Raw genomic sequence first — 16,281 nt, 5'->3', positions numbered from 1 at the left:
GTGGTAGGCTTTCACATTGCATACTATTTATCATTTAATTCTTTTAGCAATCCAATGAGGTAGTATTTTACTTAGTGTCTTTTTGGTAGCCCATAGAGAAACCCAACCTAAAGTGATTTCAATGAAAAAGATTTTCTGGTACAATAATGGTGTAATATATAACCTCCAGAAGGCAGAGGGCTTCTCTGCTCCTCCTGGGAACACTGCCATGATTCTCTTCATTTCTCATGAACATCTCTCTCTTGCATGGCTTTATTTCCCCACCTTTCAGACAAGCTTCCTTCTACAACCTATATAGTCCAGGGCTTCCTCCATTAAATAAAGACTGAGTCTATTCCACTTGTTTTGGCTTAAAAATTCCCAGATAACTTATTACTTGCTTCTAAAGAATAGAGTATGGAAAAGGAAAAATAGCAACTTTACAGCGGAGAATCTTAGCAGATACCACTGTAACCAGGAGATGACAGTTAATATCATTAGTGACGTCATATGGATATCTTTTACCTCCTGATACAGTGTGATAAAGGCACCTCATCTTCATGGAATTATTTCCGAAAAACTACAATTCTGGTCCAATCATGAGAAAAATATCAGGCAAACCCAAATTGAAGAAGACTATACAAAACACTTGACCAGTACTTCTCAAAACTGACAGTCATTAAAAAAGAAAAAGAAAAAGAAAGAAACTGACACACACCCAAAAAGACCAAAGAGATAAGACAACCAACTCTAGTGCTGGACCCTGGGATGGATCTAGAGTTTACTTAATAGTAATGAACTAATCTTGATTTCTTAGTTTTGACAAATGTAAGATAATAACCATAGGGGATACACATAAATCTAAAATTACTTCAAATTTTAAAATATAGGGGAAAAAACTAATATTAGTAAAATAAATTCCCGAGGAAAAACCATGATCCAAGATGTTGGATTAGGCGTGCATCTAAGACCAACTACCTATGAGTAGTGGGCAAGGTCACCTAGCAGAAAAATGGCCCCTGGGTCCCACATTTGCTAGTCCAGCCATTCTCAGAGGATGGGACAAATGGAGAAGGGTGAAGTAGATAGTAACCCAGGAAGAAATCCAGTTGGCGAAACTACAGATGCGAAAACTTAAGGTCAAGGGACTCAGTACTGTATTTCAACAATTCTGTTAAGATAGTGCACAGGTTAACTTTCATGAAATCGAAGCCATCTTTTTTTTGTGATATTATTGTTTTAGATTTGATGAACTATGGTAATTTGTCTATGAAAATAGCAAATGAAGAGACCCAGAATTCAAACTCAGTCTCTTAATCACTCTGTTTTCTAGACTTCCCAAAAAAAACAAACGAACAAACAAACAAACAAAAAAACAAAATAAACCTTTGACTATCATTCCTTTCAGGCTTTGCTCAGTATTGACTGTACTACCGCATAACACTGGAGCTGACTGCATCAACCCAAACTTCAACAACAAAAGTGGAATTGAAACCGTGACAGATTTGGCCTAAGAGTTTGTTATTCTGATAAAGTTATCACCAAGACACTATACAGAGCTAGTTCTTGGAAATTAGGACAGTTAAGAACCAGGAGATAGGCTATTTTACATGTATATACATGAAATGTTTCATCACAATGAGTGAAAGGGCTGAAATGTTTACAGAAAGTGTGACCTTAGGAGATCCTTGGATGTGGCTAAAAGATCATGGGCTCCTTAGCACTGGAATACCTGAGTGTCGACCAAGATCCTACTTAATCTATACAACCAAGGTAGCTGTTGTGGTGGTGAAGTAGACCTGATTTAAATTATCACAATGGCTCCCCACCTAATTTCCAGACCTGAGTTAGAGCACCAGAGTCTGGGTACACTCAGAGAAGTGTCCTGCATCACAATACTTGATTCTTTCTTCTAGTCTTCCCACAAAGGACTTGAACTTATTTACCAGGGTGACTGTATCTTGGAAAAGAAGAGTACCCAGATCTCTCTGGGGATTATTGCATTCTCATTCTAACCCAGTGCCACTGTGATTCACTGACAGGTGATAAATAGAAATCCCATGCTAAATTGATGTCGCAGGGGGCTTTTGCAAACACATTCTGTGCTTAAATTTTCACCTCCCTGAGTGAAGAGTTAGAATATATATCCTCAGTAACTGTTATTAACTCCCAGACAAATGTCATGATTGCTTTCAAAGTAGAAAATTTCCCCCTCAAACAAGCAAAATAACTCCTCCCAATTCCTAGACCTCAATCTCTCTAGCAAAGTACTAGTTAATGAGCCAAAGCAATATCACATCCCTAGGGGAGTCATAGAGAAAGTATTACCACAAAATACTTGAAAGTAGCAAAAATAGTGACTACAATAACATCCTCCATTTCACTCACCTATTTAATTTATGCACAAGCTATATGGATCCTGAAAAAAGAAGATTCTCAAAAGCTTCATTAGGTGATTACACCAATTGCAGTTGATTTTCCAACATTAACCTCATTACTGGAATAACTCAAGACAGTCTCTGATATTCTGTATTTAGCTATTTATTGGCCAAATGTGTTTTTCACTGTGTCCATAAACACAGAATTCAGGTGGTGTTTGATTTCACCTTTGCTTCATAGAAACGCAGTACAATTTACTGTCTTATCTAAGAGGAAGATCAACTCTGGTTCTGTGCCACAATATATTATGCAGAGGCCTCTTGATTATATCATCATTTCCCAGGTTTTATGCTGAGTAACTATACTGATGACAGTCTCCTAGTAGGATCTGGTGATCAAAAAATAGTAATGCCTTGATAAGACATATAGCGGACAGGGAGATGGATAAAAATTCAGATAACAATTCCATGTATGTAAATATGTATGTGTGTATATGTGTACTTATTATCCAATTATTTATTTAATGTTACTCTTCTTAACTAGAATGTATGTTCCAGGAGAGCGGGAATTGTGTCTGCTTTGTTCACTACCATATTCCCAGCACAATCCAGGCACGTAGAATAAATGAGTGTTCATTAGATAGGTCTGTTCTTTACTGTATACAGTGAAAGTTTTATAACAGCTATCTTCTTCAGGTAGAGATGAAGTTTCTACTGCTAGGCATTATAATACAGAAATATTTTGAATTCTGCTAAAACAACATTTGATGTGAAATCATTTAGAGGAAGAACCATGGTTTGAAATAAATAATAAACATTATAAATTCCCTCAATTTTCAGTGACATGTGTTTGAAAGAACTTCCATTTATGAAATAAGAACAGAATAATTGCTTAAAGAGAGGCTAGAAATATATTGGTCACAGTCAATTATGATTTTTTTGTATATTTTTGTTTGCTTTTATCATTTTATATTGAGCAAATAGTTCATGAACACCAAAATTATGCATATTTAATATGACAAGAGGTCAAGGAAACAAAAGAAAGTAATGAACGAAAAGGAAACATTGCTAAGACATTATTTCATAACAGATTTTGTTAAAAGGGGTTATTAAGGGGGAAAATATGTAATGTTTTTTGCTTATCTAAATAACACTTGAAGAAAATGTTGGGTTTTTACTAAAAACTTGTGTTGTTTTAAAGCTTCTAGAATAAAACAGAATGAGCAGAGACTCCTTCCTAAATAACCAATACATTATACCCACAGAGAAAAATGTACACAGGAAACCAGGAATGGGTAATCAACATGCCCTATTTTGCTAGCGTCAGACAGATGAATTTCCTTCACCTACACGCTTCCCATCATCTGTCTAGTATCAGCCTAGATGTCACTCCACTGACACCCAATCCCCAATGCTCAGAGTTGGGCTGCATGCTCCTCCTAAGTATTCTCATCTTTACTCATCCCTTTATGATACTTAATGGTTGCAGTTGCCTATTTTCTCATCTGATGCCCAAATTGAGGGAAAGGGCTATATCTCACTTCAGATAATATCCCCAGTACTCACACAGTGCCCAGTCACAATATAGCCGCCAAAAAATACAGTTTCAATAAACAAGATCACAAAAGATGACACTTGATACTCTATTGACAGAGCATCTTCCCAGATTTGGGGGAGAGGGGTCTGGTTGTTCCTGATGTCATTCTTTCATTCAGAGAAACAAACGAACGAGAGCTGAGGATTGACTATGAGTTTAGAAGGCCCACACCTGGACTTGCACTTTCTTTTGAGAACCAGCATCCTTCTGACCCATTCAGTATGCAGAAAGCCTTGTATTGTGCCTCTAGTGCTAACTCTCCTAGAAACAAAGGAATCTGTGCAGTGAGAGGGGTTTTAAAGGCATTTCCTGCTTAGCTATAGAGATAAACAAGTTCCCCATTGCCTAAAAGTGGTCATAATTTTTGCCCTTTATCATTGGTACTTTTTTCTGTCCTGTCTGGCACTAAGGCTCTATGTTTTTTAATATTATTATAAATAGCATTACTATTTTAATTTCATTTTCAGTTGTTTGTAGCTACTACATAGATATAGTTTCTTTTGTATAGTGGCCTTGCATCTTGGAAATTAGTTTATTAGCTTGAGTGTTTTTTTAATAGATTACTTAGGATTTTCTAGTAAGAATATGCTGTTATCAGCAAATAGAGTTTTATTTCTTTCTTTCCTTATTGCAGTGGCTAGGAATTGAATCACAATGATGAATGGAAGTGACAAAGTGGACATTCTTATTCTTGCCTTTTCTTGGTCTTAGATAAAATATACTCTTAGGTATACTATTAAGCATAATGTGAACTCTTAGTTCTATATAATGCCCTTTATTACACTGAGATATTTTTTTCTTCCTCATTTTTGATACTGTTTATAATAAATATGTGCTAAATTTCTCATTTTTTTTTACTTATTATGAATTATATTGAAATACATTGGCCAATCTTTTGAAAGCTGATTCAAGCTTCTATTCTTGGGATAAACTTCACTTGATAATAATGTATTATTCTTTTATTTCTGTTACTAGAGTCAATTTACTTATATTTTGTTAAAGATTTTTATGGATCCTCATCAGGGATATTTGTCCATAATTACTTAAATTGTAATGTCTTTGCCAGGGTATCAGGATCAGAACATCCTCAAAAAAAAAAAAAAATGGTTAGGAATTGTTCTCTCCTTATCTACTTTCCAAAAAGAATTTGTGTAAGATTGATATCATCTAAAATCATCTGGGTCTAGAGTTTTCCTTGTGTAAAGGTTTTAGATTATTAATTAAATTCAATCTGTACAAAGCGATACAGATATTTCATTTCTTCTTGATTGTCGAAAAGTTATATTTTTCAAGGAATTTGTCCATTTTTTCCTAAATTATGAATGTATTAACATAAAGGTGTTTGTATCCCTTATTATAATTTTAGTGCCTGTAAAATTTGTCATGATATTCCCTCTTTCACTCCCAATGTTAATAGTTTGTGTTTTCTTTTACTCAAGAAATATTGGTATGTTTTTTGTTAACTTATTAAAAAAAAAAAACTTCGTCATAAAAATTTACCCCAAATTGATCATATACCTAAATGTAAAAAAACTATAAAACTCCCAGAAAATATCATAGGGGCAAACTTAGATGACTTTGGGTATAGTGATGCCTTTTTAGATACAACATCAAAGGCATGATCCATGAAAGAAATAACTAATAAGCTGAACTGCATTAAAATAATTTTTTAAAAAAACCCTTCTAGATGTAGAGAACATTTCAGTGATTGACATATGGAAGGGGGTTTTAAAGAGGGTTATATAAGGGGGAAAGATTAAGAAGTACCAATTGGTAGCATACAATAGTCTTGGGGATGTAAAGTACAGTCAACAATATTGTAATAACCATATATGGTGTCAGATGGGTACTAGAAATATAGGAGTGACCACTTCGTGGGTTATATAAATGTCTAATATCTATGTTAAACACTTGAAACTAATATAACATTGTATGTCAACTGTAATTGAAAAATAATTATCAAAAAAGAATAAAGTAAAATGAAATAAATCTGCTTTGCAAAAGACAGTGCCAAGAGAATGAGAAGACGAGCCATAAACCGGGAGAAAATATTTGCAAATGGCCCATTTGATAAAGGACTGTTATCTAAATTATATAAAGAATTTAAAACTTAACAACAACAACAAAAAAGCAAACAATCAGATTAAAAATATGCTAAGGACCTTAACAGATACCTCATCAAAGAAAACAGACAAATGACAATTAAGCATATGAAAAGATGCCCCACATCATATGTCCTCAAAGATTACAACAATGATTACAACGATGCTGAAACACTCCCCACATACCTATTAGAGTGGCCAAAATTTGGAACACTGTCAACACTAAAAGCCAGCAGGGATGTGGAGCAACAGGAACATGCATACGTTGCTGTGGGAATGCCAAACAGCTACTGTGGAAGACAGTTGGTGGTTTCTGACACAACTACGCGTGCCCTTACCACCTTACCATAGGATTCTGCAATTATGCCCCTCGGTACTTACCAAAAGGAACTGAAAAATTATGTCAAATTACCACCTTACGCCAGTGATTATAGTGGCTTTTCTCATAATTGCCAAATTTGGAACCAACCAAGATGTCCTGTAGCAGATGAATACATTTAAATAAACTGCGATACATCTAGACAATAGAAGATCATTTGTGCTGAAAGGAAACGAGCTATCAAGTCATGAAAAGGCATGAAGGAACATTAAATGCAAGTCACAAAGTGAGGGAAGCCACTCTGAGAAGGCTGCATTCTGTGTGATTCCAGGTGTATGACATTCTGGAAAAGGCGAAACTATGGAGACGGTAAAAAAATTGTTGGAATGTTTTTGGAAGTGGAGGAGAGTGGGAAGCGGTAAATAGGCAGAGCACAGAGAATTTTTAGGGCAGTGAAGATACTCTGTATGCTATTATAATGGATTTATGAGATTATATAAATGTCTAAACCCATAGAATACACAAAACTAAAAGTGAACGCTAAGGAAATCTATAGACTTTTGTTGATTATGATGTGTCAATGTATGTCTATCATTTGTAACATATGTACAACTCTGGTGGATGATGTTGATAATGGGGGACGATATGTATGTATGAGGATGGGATATATGGGAAATCTCTGTACCATCCTCTCAAAGGTAAAGTTGCTGTAAAATATAAAACTGCTCTCAAAAAGATAGTAAAAAACCCCAACAATTTTTGTCTTTGTTTTTTCTATTGTTGCTGTTTTCTTTTACTTTGATTTCTGCTATCATGTTTGTTATTTCTTTTTGATTACTTTAAGTTTAATTACTTTCCTGGCGTAAGGTGGTAATTTAGACAATTTATTTGAAATATTTTTTCTTTTCTAGTATTGGCATTAAAAGATATATATTTACTACTAAGGACCCCTTTAGCTGTATCCTGAACATTTTGATATGTTGTTTTTATTATCATTCAGTTTAAAATATTTTTAAATTTCTCTATTTCTTCTTCGAACCATTGGATATTTTTAGAAGTGTGTTATTTTCCAAATATTTGCCACTTTTTATTCGGTATCCTTTTGTTACTAATTTATAATTTAATTCATTTTATATTTTTTGAGACATCATGTATCTCAGTATATTGTCTGTTTTGGTGAATGTTTTATGTACATTCAAAAAGTATGTGTATTCTACCTTTTTTTTTTGGTGTATTGCTCTGTAAATATTATTTGAAGTTGGTCTACAGTGTTGACGAAATGCTCTATATCCTTACAAATTTTTTACCTTTCTGTTCTATCAATTACTGAGATTGAAGTGTTAAATTTTCTTATGGTATGAGTATCTTTCATTACTTGTTTTGGTTTTTGTTCCATTAATTGTGAAGATCTGTTATTATGTATATGTATTCAGTATTGCTATATCTTACTAATGAATTGCTCCTTTCATTATTAATGATCTTCTTTACCTAAATCTGATATTGTTATTAATGTAAATATTAATATAATAACATCATCTTTCTTATCTTACTGTTTACATCAGTGGTCCTTAAACATTTAGGTACCAAGGACCAGTGCTCCTATGAGAATCTAATGCCTGAATCTGAGGTGGAGCTGAGGTGGTGAAGCTAGTGCTGGGGAGCAGCTGCGAACACAGATGAAGCTTCGCTCGCTCACCCGCCACTCACCTCCTGCTGTGTGGCCTGATTCCTAATAGGCCACAGACTGGTGCCGGTCTGCAGCCCAGGGGTTGGGGACCTCTGGTTTACACGATATCTTTTTTCATTCTTTTATTTCCATTCTATTTGTGTCTTTATATTTACTATTACATATTTTATAGACAACTTTTAGTTGGGTCTTTTTTATTATTTTGAGTGTTAATGTCGTCTGCAGTCAATATAATTATGGGTATGGCTGATTTAAGCCAACCGTCTTGCTATTTGTTTTCCATTTGTGATTTTTTTTTTATTTTTGTTCCTCTGCTGCTTCTTTTCTTGCCTTTTTGAGAGTCAATCACAAACTTTTTAATATTACGTTCATTTCCTCTCAACTCCTTAGCTATGCCTCCTCTTCATTTTTAAGTGATTGTTGAACTGCTATACCTCTTTTAGTAATTTATTGTATATTTAGTGCTTACTCTAGATAATAAAATATTTCCTTAACTTCTCAAAATCTAATTGAAATCAATATTGTACCATTTCACATTATATCAGATAACTTACACTTCTTACTTTCCATTTTGAACTTTTCACTTTCCACCTGATACGGCCACTTTATAAATGTAATAACCTTAGAACAATGGAATGTTATGTACTTATCAATCTCCACAACTTCATTATTATTTAATGTCTTTCCCTTCTGCATGAGTTATAAACCTTACCTCATACTCGTTATTGTTTTCACTTTAAACAAAACAGTCAGTTGTCTTTTAAGAAGTAAATGAGAGAAAAAACCGGTCTTTTACATTTACCTACATATTTGCCATTCGACTCCTATAGGTTTTCAGGAGCCATTAAGAGACACTGAAGAAGTCACATAGCTGATAGCCATGAGGCAGCTGCTGAGACTGCTTAACAATGGTTCAAGGAAGCAAGATGTTAACTTAAACTTTACTGACCCTGGTGGGGAGACGTGCATCATAAAGAAACCCTTTCAAGATAGTGGAATGTTTTATAGCCCAGAAAAGGATGTTCTACCCTGAGGGAAGGATACATAGGAACTTATGTAAATGTCAGCATTCCTATGGTAATGCACTTTGTGCTTTGCCATTGTACTCTGTGCTTTGCTATCCTGCTCTGCTATTGTATCCAAAAACTTATATAAAGGCTGTGCTAAATAAACTCAGGGTTGCAGTAGTGACTGTATGCCCTCCCGAATCGCTTTCCTATCTTCTTCTTTTTTCTTAGGCTTCACCCCGCTCTTTTAGGTACTGTTCGATCTCTGCCGGCGGGCTCCGGCAATAGGTCCAGCTTTCCATCTGGCACCGCTTTCCTTTAGCCTAAAGAGCATCTTTTCCTGCAGTGCACTTCTGTCTACAAGATTATCTATGTCCAGTTCCCAAGAATGACAGTGTGATTGGTCCAGCTTGCCATTGTTGGGTAAAATATTTTTTCATATAATTTTGTATCAGTTTATGGATTAGCTGTTATTAAGTACAGAATCTACACTTGACCTAACCAGCAGTAAAGTTGAAGGATGGGTCACAGAGGATCAAATTTTGCTGACTAAAGCTACCTCTTCAACAGAGGCTATAGTTAGAAAAGTATATCCTGGAATAATATTAATACAAGCTATCATTTACTGCAATTTTACAAGTTTCCAGTCTGGCTCAGTGGTTAACAGAGATTAGTTTATCTAATTCTTACAGTTACCTTAGGAGGTAGTTATTTTTATGTCTCAGATATGTTAAATAACTTTCCGAAGTTGCAAGATCATTTATTGTAAAGCTAGAATTCAAAGACTAAGCATATGACCTCAAAGACTACATAGTTTTTAAAACCATGACACTACTATTTCCTATAAAACTAACCAATTTCCCCCATTGCCTAAATAATCTACTTGAAGATGTGCTATGGAACAAAAGAATGGTAACCAAGAAAAAAAAAACCCTCAAGAATGATAAAATTTTAGTTGGAAAAATGTTGGCATTAAAACTAGACATACAGAGCTAACTCTGGGTAACTTTTACATATGGTTACAAAGTTGATTATTAATGTACTTTTTTTTTACTAGAAAGATACAATATGTAGTAGAAATAGATGACAGTAATTATAATTATATAAATGTTTCATTTTCCATGAAAGACAGTTTTTAGAAAATTTTTGGCTTTTTAGATGGATAACAGAAGGAATGAAAGAATAATAAACCAGAATTCAGAAGTGATACTGTCTAGGTAACAAAATAATATCTTACCTATTTCACTATGCTTTTCTGTATTTTTCAAAACGATAAGAAAGATAAACCTTATCATAAAAAATATACTCCTTTGATGTCATGAAAGGCTCAAAACACTTGAAACAGGTAGTAGTTAGGATTTTTATTCCAAAAATGCATCTGTGCAGGGTTGTTTTCTTTGAGTGAACTTATTCCAACCAGAGCCCTCACCCTGCCAGGCTGATGGGAAATGTAGCCTTAGATGCTCAGGGAACTTTCCCTCACAACAGTGTCTGCAAAGGATGCTGTTGTATGAACAACACAACATCTGAAGGTCTCGCCTTTCATTGATCCACTGGTTATTGCTTAACTGGCCAGTGCCCAGGTCCTTGAAGGCCAACAGAGAACTCGCTGTCTTGCCACCTAGCACTCAGGAACTTTTGCCATTTTTCTTGAGGTCCTGCTGTTCATAGAATTTCAGACTTCTGCTTCTAAAGCTAGAGCAAATCCACATCACTCTACTACTTCCCTCGAACTCTTACCTTTCTTCCCCTTCCCATGTGGCATAATTCTCTTTATAGTTAAGGCTTTCAAAGAAGATAAAATGAGATCTTGTCTTTGGGCATTAAAAAAATCTCCGTTTTGTTCTTTATGATGAGTTGACAGCCAAGGATTTTTGGCAGTCAGTGCAGAGAAAAGCTTTTAGCTAGGTGCTGGAGTTGAAAAGAACTCACAATCCAGCTGGGAAGATGGGCCACCCATATGGATACATAATCAGCCAGAAAGAGCCAATGTATAAATATTAAGTATGAATTGGTGGTGTCAGTTTTATTGTCATCTCTTCTCAAACTTTAAATCTCTTCTGCATCTTTTTACTTCTTTTTTCTTTATCTGTGTTTTTTTTTCCCCATGTGTATTTAATCCATACCTCAGTCCTTTCCCCCAAATGGAAGCAGATAGATTTCATCCTTCTTATACAGTTTTCTTAGTAGGGTATGCTGGAAGAGCTTTTATTTTTCTTATACAGCAAATTAAAAATTTGAAATGTCAGATAGACAGATGTGTTAAAAGTTCTTCTTAGGTTGAGGAAGAGAGATGATTCAAAAAAATTATATACACACACACATACATACACACACACACACACTATATATATATATATACACACACACATATACATGAAAAACAACACAATTCAATTCTATTACGTTTTGGAGAAATAAATCTTATAAATTACAGTGCTGAATTATTTTAACAAAATCTCTGCCCTTTCAAAGGTTTCTTGAGAAATACTTTGTTAAAAAACAAAGGTGATATCACAACTGACTGCCTTTCTCCTTTCATTCTGAGTTGTCAATTATGAAACTTTTTACAAGCAATTTCTTCTTCTTTAAATATGCCTTCTTTAATAAAAGAAACCTAAGTTTTCTCTAAATGAGCTAGTTTGTCCAATATAGAATAATCTTGTCTAGTTTTCCTTGTTACTTCATGTCTGCCTTTTTAATCCATCAGAGAGAAAACACATAGAGAAGAAGAAAGAGTATATGAGAACATGTAACTATTCACAATTCTCTAGTATCAGAAGATTGAGGCAAAACACGGAGACAGCCATCTAACCACTTATTCTGTCCCAAGTTCTCCGTTGTTAGGACTCTTGTTATCAGTTTGAAGTAGACATTGATTCTTAAAATATCTTATTTTTAGGATCTCAAGAATGCATGAATAGTGCATACTAAATGCGTATTATATTATGTTATTGTTCTGAGAGGAAAGAAGTTCTGCTCTCAGACATCACAGTTTTAGTGATTCTAATCCACACCTCTCTTCCTAGGCAAGTAATGTAGAGGTGACAGCTACTTTGCGTTTTAGTTTCCTCATTGCTAAGAGGAAACTAATAGAATCAAATGCCTAGGATTGGTATGAGAGACACACGGGATACACCAACAAAGCACATATTTGAAATTTTTAAATGCTTTCTTTTACATATAGTAAAAGAGAAACTAGTTTATGAGTTATATTTAAAAGTTTAAGATTTGCCTACTGATTTTTCTTCTTTTCGTGTATATCAGGTGCCACTAGGCAATACTTGAAGAGTTTTGGGGAGAACCATTTAAAACAAACTTAGTTCTATGAAGTGCTCTCTGCCAAACATGTGATCTGCCTCTACCATTTCCTGACTTTGACTTCTGCTCATCACCTAACTCTGAGATATCTTTTGGTGTTTTCCATCTCAATGAAAAATTATCACCCGTCCTTTGCCATCCTTCATTTTCTCCTGCTGACTTTTCCCTGTGCTCGCCCAGGACAATTGACTTTGCTTTTCTTGCCTTAGGAATCACCCTGGCAGTGATGTCTAGCAGAGTTCAGAATCATGCTCTCCAAAGGAGCATGGGAAGTCATTTAAGAGCTATTCTGGAGTCAGAGCAGAGGGTAGAAGTGTTAATAAGACAATAATATTAATTCAGCATTTGCTTACTTGTTGGATTCGTTTAGCTCTTTTCCTCAAAGGAAAGCAAGTGTCTGAAAACTCTTCAGCCCTAAAATGGAAGATAAACTTTCTTTGAATTTTAAAACACGAAAAAGCCTTAAAGTAGTACCTAAGATAATGTTTGTAGCTCACTATTTTTGTTGATTTATTCTTCCAATTTTAAGTAAGGATTTAATAGAGGAAATGCATCAGACACTACCTGGATACAAAGCTGAATCAAATGTAGACTATTTATTAAGAAGCATTACAGGTTGAATAATGAACAAAAATGCTAGACAACAAATGAAAAGTGAAACATTAGAGAAATAGAGGCTTATTGGAATTTAAAGGAAAGGGGGATTATTTATAGCTGAAAAAATCCAGAAAGCCTTCCTGTAGGAAGTTGTTGTCTATTTCTTCTTTCATTGTTAATTGGTATTTTGTTGTGAAAAAAATCAGTGGAGACTAAGAAATGAAAAAAGGCCAAAAATAGACATGCGGGAACATATTTTTACTTCCAAAGCTTTGCAGTGAAAGGGCAATTGGTTAGGTGTGTGGTAAGAATCAGAAGCCCAACTGTAGCTTAGGAAAGACAATGTATTGGGCCATATAATTATAAAGCCAGTGGATGGTAATATTATGCCTAACTAGATCCAAGTGCTCCATGTCATCAGGGTCATCAGGCACTTTCTGTCTCAGCCTGTTGGCTGTGCTCTCATCTATATTAGCTTTATATTCAGAGAATCTCTACATGTTGGCGCTACTGGTCGCTAATTGTTCTAGGCTATAAGCAGCCAGGTAATCAGCTAGGGTGGAAAAGGTGTTGGGGCTAATATCTGAGGTTCTATTTGGCAAAGTTTGGGTTTCATACATATGCCTAAGCCAATTACTGTGGCCAGGGGAAGGCGATTCTTCGATTGACCAATTCCGCAGTAAGAATCCTTAAAGTCTGAGAATGATGTCAGTCCCAAGTGACCTCATAGTCTGAGAATCGAGAGATATAGTTTACCAGGAGAAGCCAAGATTATGTGACTCGCAGAAGGATGACCACAGGTTGGGACAGCAAGCACACACCCTATTCCGTTTCCAAGGGGAAACTCCAGGTGGTGGGGACAGAGTGGCCAGCTAAGCATCCTGACCGTCACCCTGGTCTCTGTCACCCTCTTCCTGGCACCACACTGCTCCTTCTTTGACACTTTGGTTCAAGTACATACACATATTTTAAAAAGCAAACGACCTTCGATTGGGGCTCCTTAGTATGGCTGATGCCAGTTGGGTATTTAAAAAACACTAAGAGAAAGAAGGAAATAAAAATACTGTTAAAAGATAAACTGAGGCATATTAAAATTTTTCAGAGCTTATTTATATATTTATTTTTATTTTTTTGAGCAAAATTCCATTTGAATTGGGCAGCCTCAAACCAGAAGTGGTTAGGGGCGCTCCGCCCAGAGCATTCAGGGGAAGCCCCGGTGATAGAGAAGTTGCTGAAGTGAAAAGAGGAAATGGTTGACTGGCTGTAGCTAAACCTAAAAGCAACAAACAAACTGGACAAACAAACGGAGACTTATGGATATGGATGACAGACTAGTGGTTACCAGAGGGTGGGGGGAAAGGGACTGGGGAGAGGTAAAAGGGGTCAAATAAGTGGTGACGGAAATAAATCTGATTATGGGCGGTGAGCACACAATGCAATACATATATATGCCTCGCCATTGAATTGTACGTCTGAAACTTACTGGATTTCGTTAACCAATGTCACCATAATAAAAATATTTTTTTTAAAAAAAAGACAAGTTAGCTGCTTGTGATTGATTGTCTTCAGTTTTGATTCCAAACCTCGAGACAGCTACAGACCTAGGTATTGGTTTGCTCACACAGGCTGCCAAGGCATGAGATCCATCTCAGTCTAATGGCCTTCCTGCTTACTTAAACATCCAAAGGAATATAAATATTAGTATTACAAAGTAAAGATTTTTTTTTAAATAAAATCAGAATGTAGGGGAAAATATTAGTTGTCGACATCCCTTTTTCGCTAATGCCCAGATTTTTGTTCCAATATTCTGAGGTCTCCCAAAGCGTCCACGTGATTCAAAGGAAGCTGAATGCTTCCTCAGCAACAAAGGAGCTGATATAAATGTCTTCATCATAAGGCGGGAGACCCCACTGGGAAAATGAGATGTGAAGAAAGGCTTCCTGGGGTGTTCTGGAAAGACATTTCCCCCCTTTTGAGACTGAGCCTCCAGAATAAAAACCGTTTCTTTTTCGGACATGAGGTGCGGACATCAAAACTTGGTTTTGTCACTGTTACTTTGCACCAGAGAGAACCTCACCTCCCCACTTCCTTCCCTCTCACGATTCTCTTTCTTCCTTTTCCTCCTCATTTTCTGTCTCCTAGTTTTCTTTCTCCTTTGTTTTCTCTTTATAGAACAACAAAACCAATGGAGAGTTATGTCTAAAAAAATATTACCTTTTGGTGTAAAGATAGGATTACTAAGTTTGAGTGCTACCTCAAAAAGGAAGTTGTCAGAGTGCTCCCACCACAAAAACAACAACAACAACAACAACAACAACAACAAACCATTGGTTGTGTTTGTATCCCACGCCAGCGTGTCACTTGGATCCACGTCTCGAGCTCAATCAATGTGATCTATTTCATGGACAAATAGTTCCAGACTATTCATTCACAAAGATGGTTAAAACATTTATCACGGACTCTTTAGTGTCTGCATGATTTTCTTCCCTTCAACTAGATTAATTGTCCAATTACCCAAATTTAAATAAAAATAATTATCAGCCTTTTTATAAATACTTTCACAACAGGCATTCGTTAGAGCCATAGTCTTAAAGGTAGGCTATCTTACTTTGCTTGGCTTTCTCTTTTGTTTAGAATTACTGCTGGCAACAAAAAATGTCAATTTCTGCATCCGTTTGTATGTTCGGAGCCTGACTAACATCGCAGAAGAGGAGAGTGAAACAGACTGTGAAAGGTCAGGTCAAAATCCATCCTGCCTCGTAATGACGAAGGGCTAAGACAGCTTGGAGTATTGTTTGCTTATTCTTTCAGATGATAAGCCTGTGATATGTGTTTTCACACTAGTGTGAAAATTTGTCAAAAGCTGGATGAGAATAAATGAGATCTAGCAAACTTGACACCTGAAAAGAAAATGCTCCTCTACACTCTGGGCCATTCTTTGCATCTGTGAAAATCACACAGTATAAAATCCATTTATGTCTCTGTCGAAGTATATATGAGACACCAATTAAGCCCATAGCCTAGCTTAATGACGACAGTGCAGTTTTTAATAATGCATCAAGATAAGACCAATTACATTCTAATCACATTTTTTGAAACTTATTTTCTTCCCAAAAAGTATAAGCAGTTTTTGTACATGAAATCATGCAAATATTTGAACCATAAATGGGTTTTAAATGAAGTTTGTGTTATTGTTGTTTTAATCCTTCTTTACTGCTTTATTAAGATTTTTTCTTTGTTTTGGTTGTTCGTGTTGTAGTCCTCAAATTAAACCTTGTCATGACTAACTTTATG

Source organism: Rousettus aegyptiacus, unplaced genomic scaffold, assembly GCF_014176215.1.
Source record: "Rousettus aegyptiacus isolate mRouAeg1 unplaced genomic scaffold, mRouAeg1.p scaffold_m13_p_15, whole genome shotgun sequence".
NCBI classification, from domain to species: domain Eukaryota; kingdom Metazoa; phylum Chordata; class Mammalia; order Chiroptera; family Pteropodidae; genus Rousettus; species Rousettus aegyptiacus.
This window is presented reverse-complemented; position numbering follows the sequence as displayed.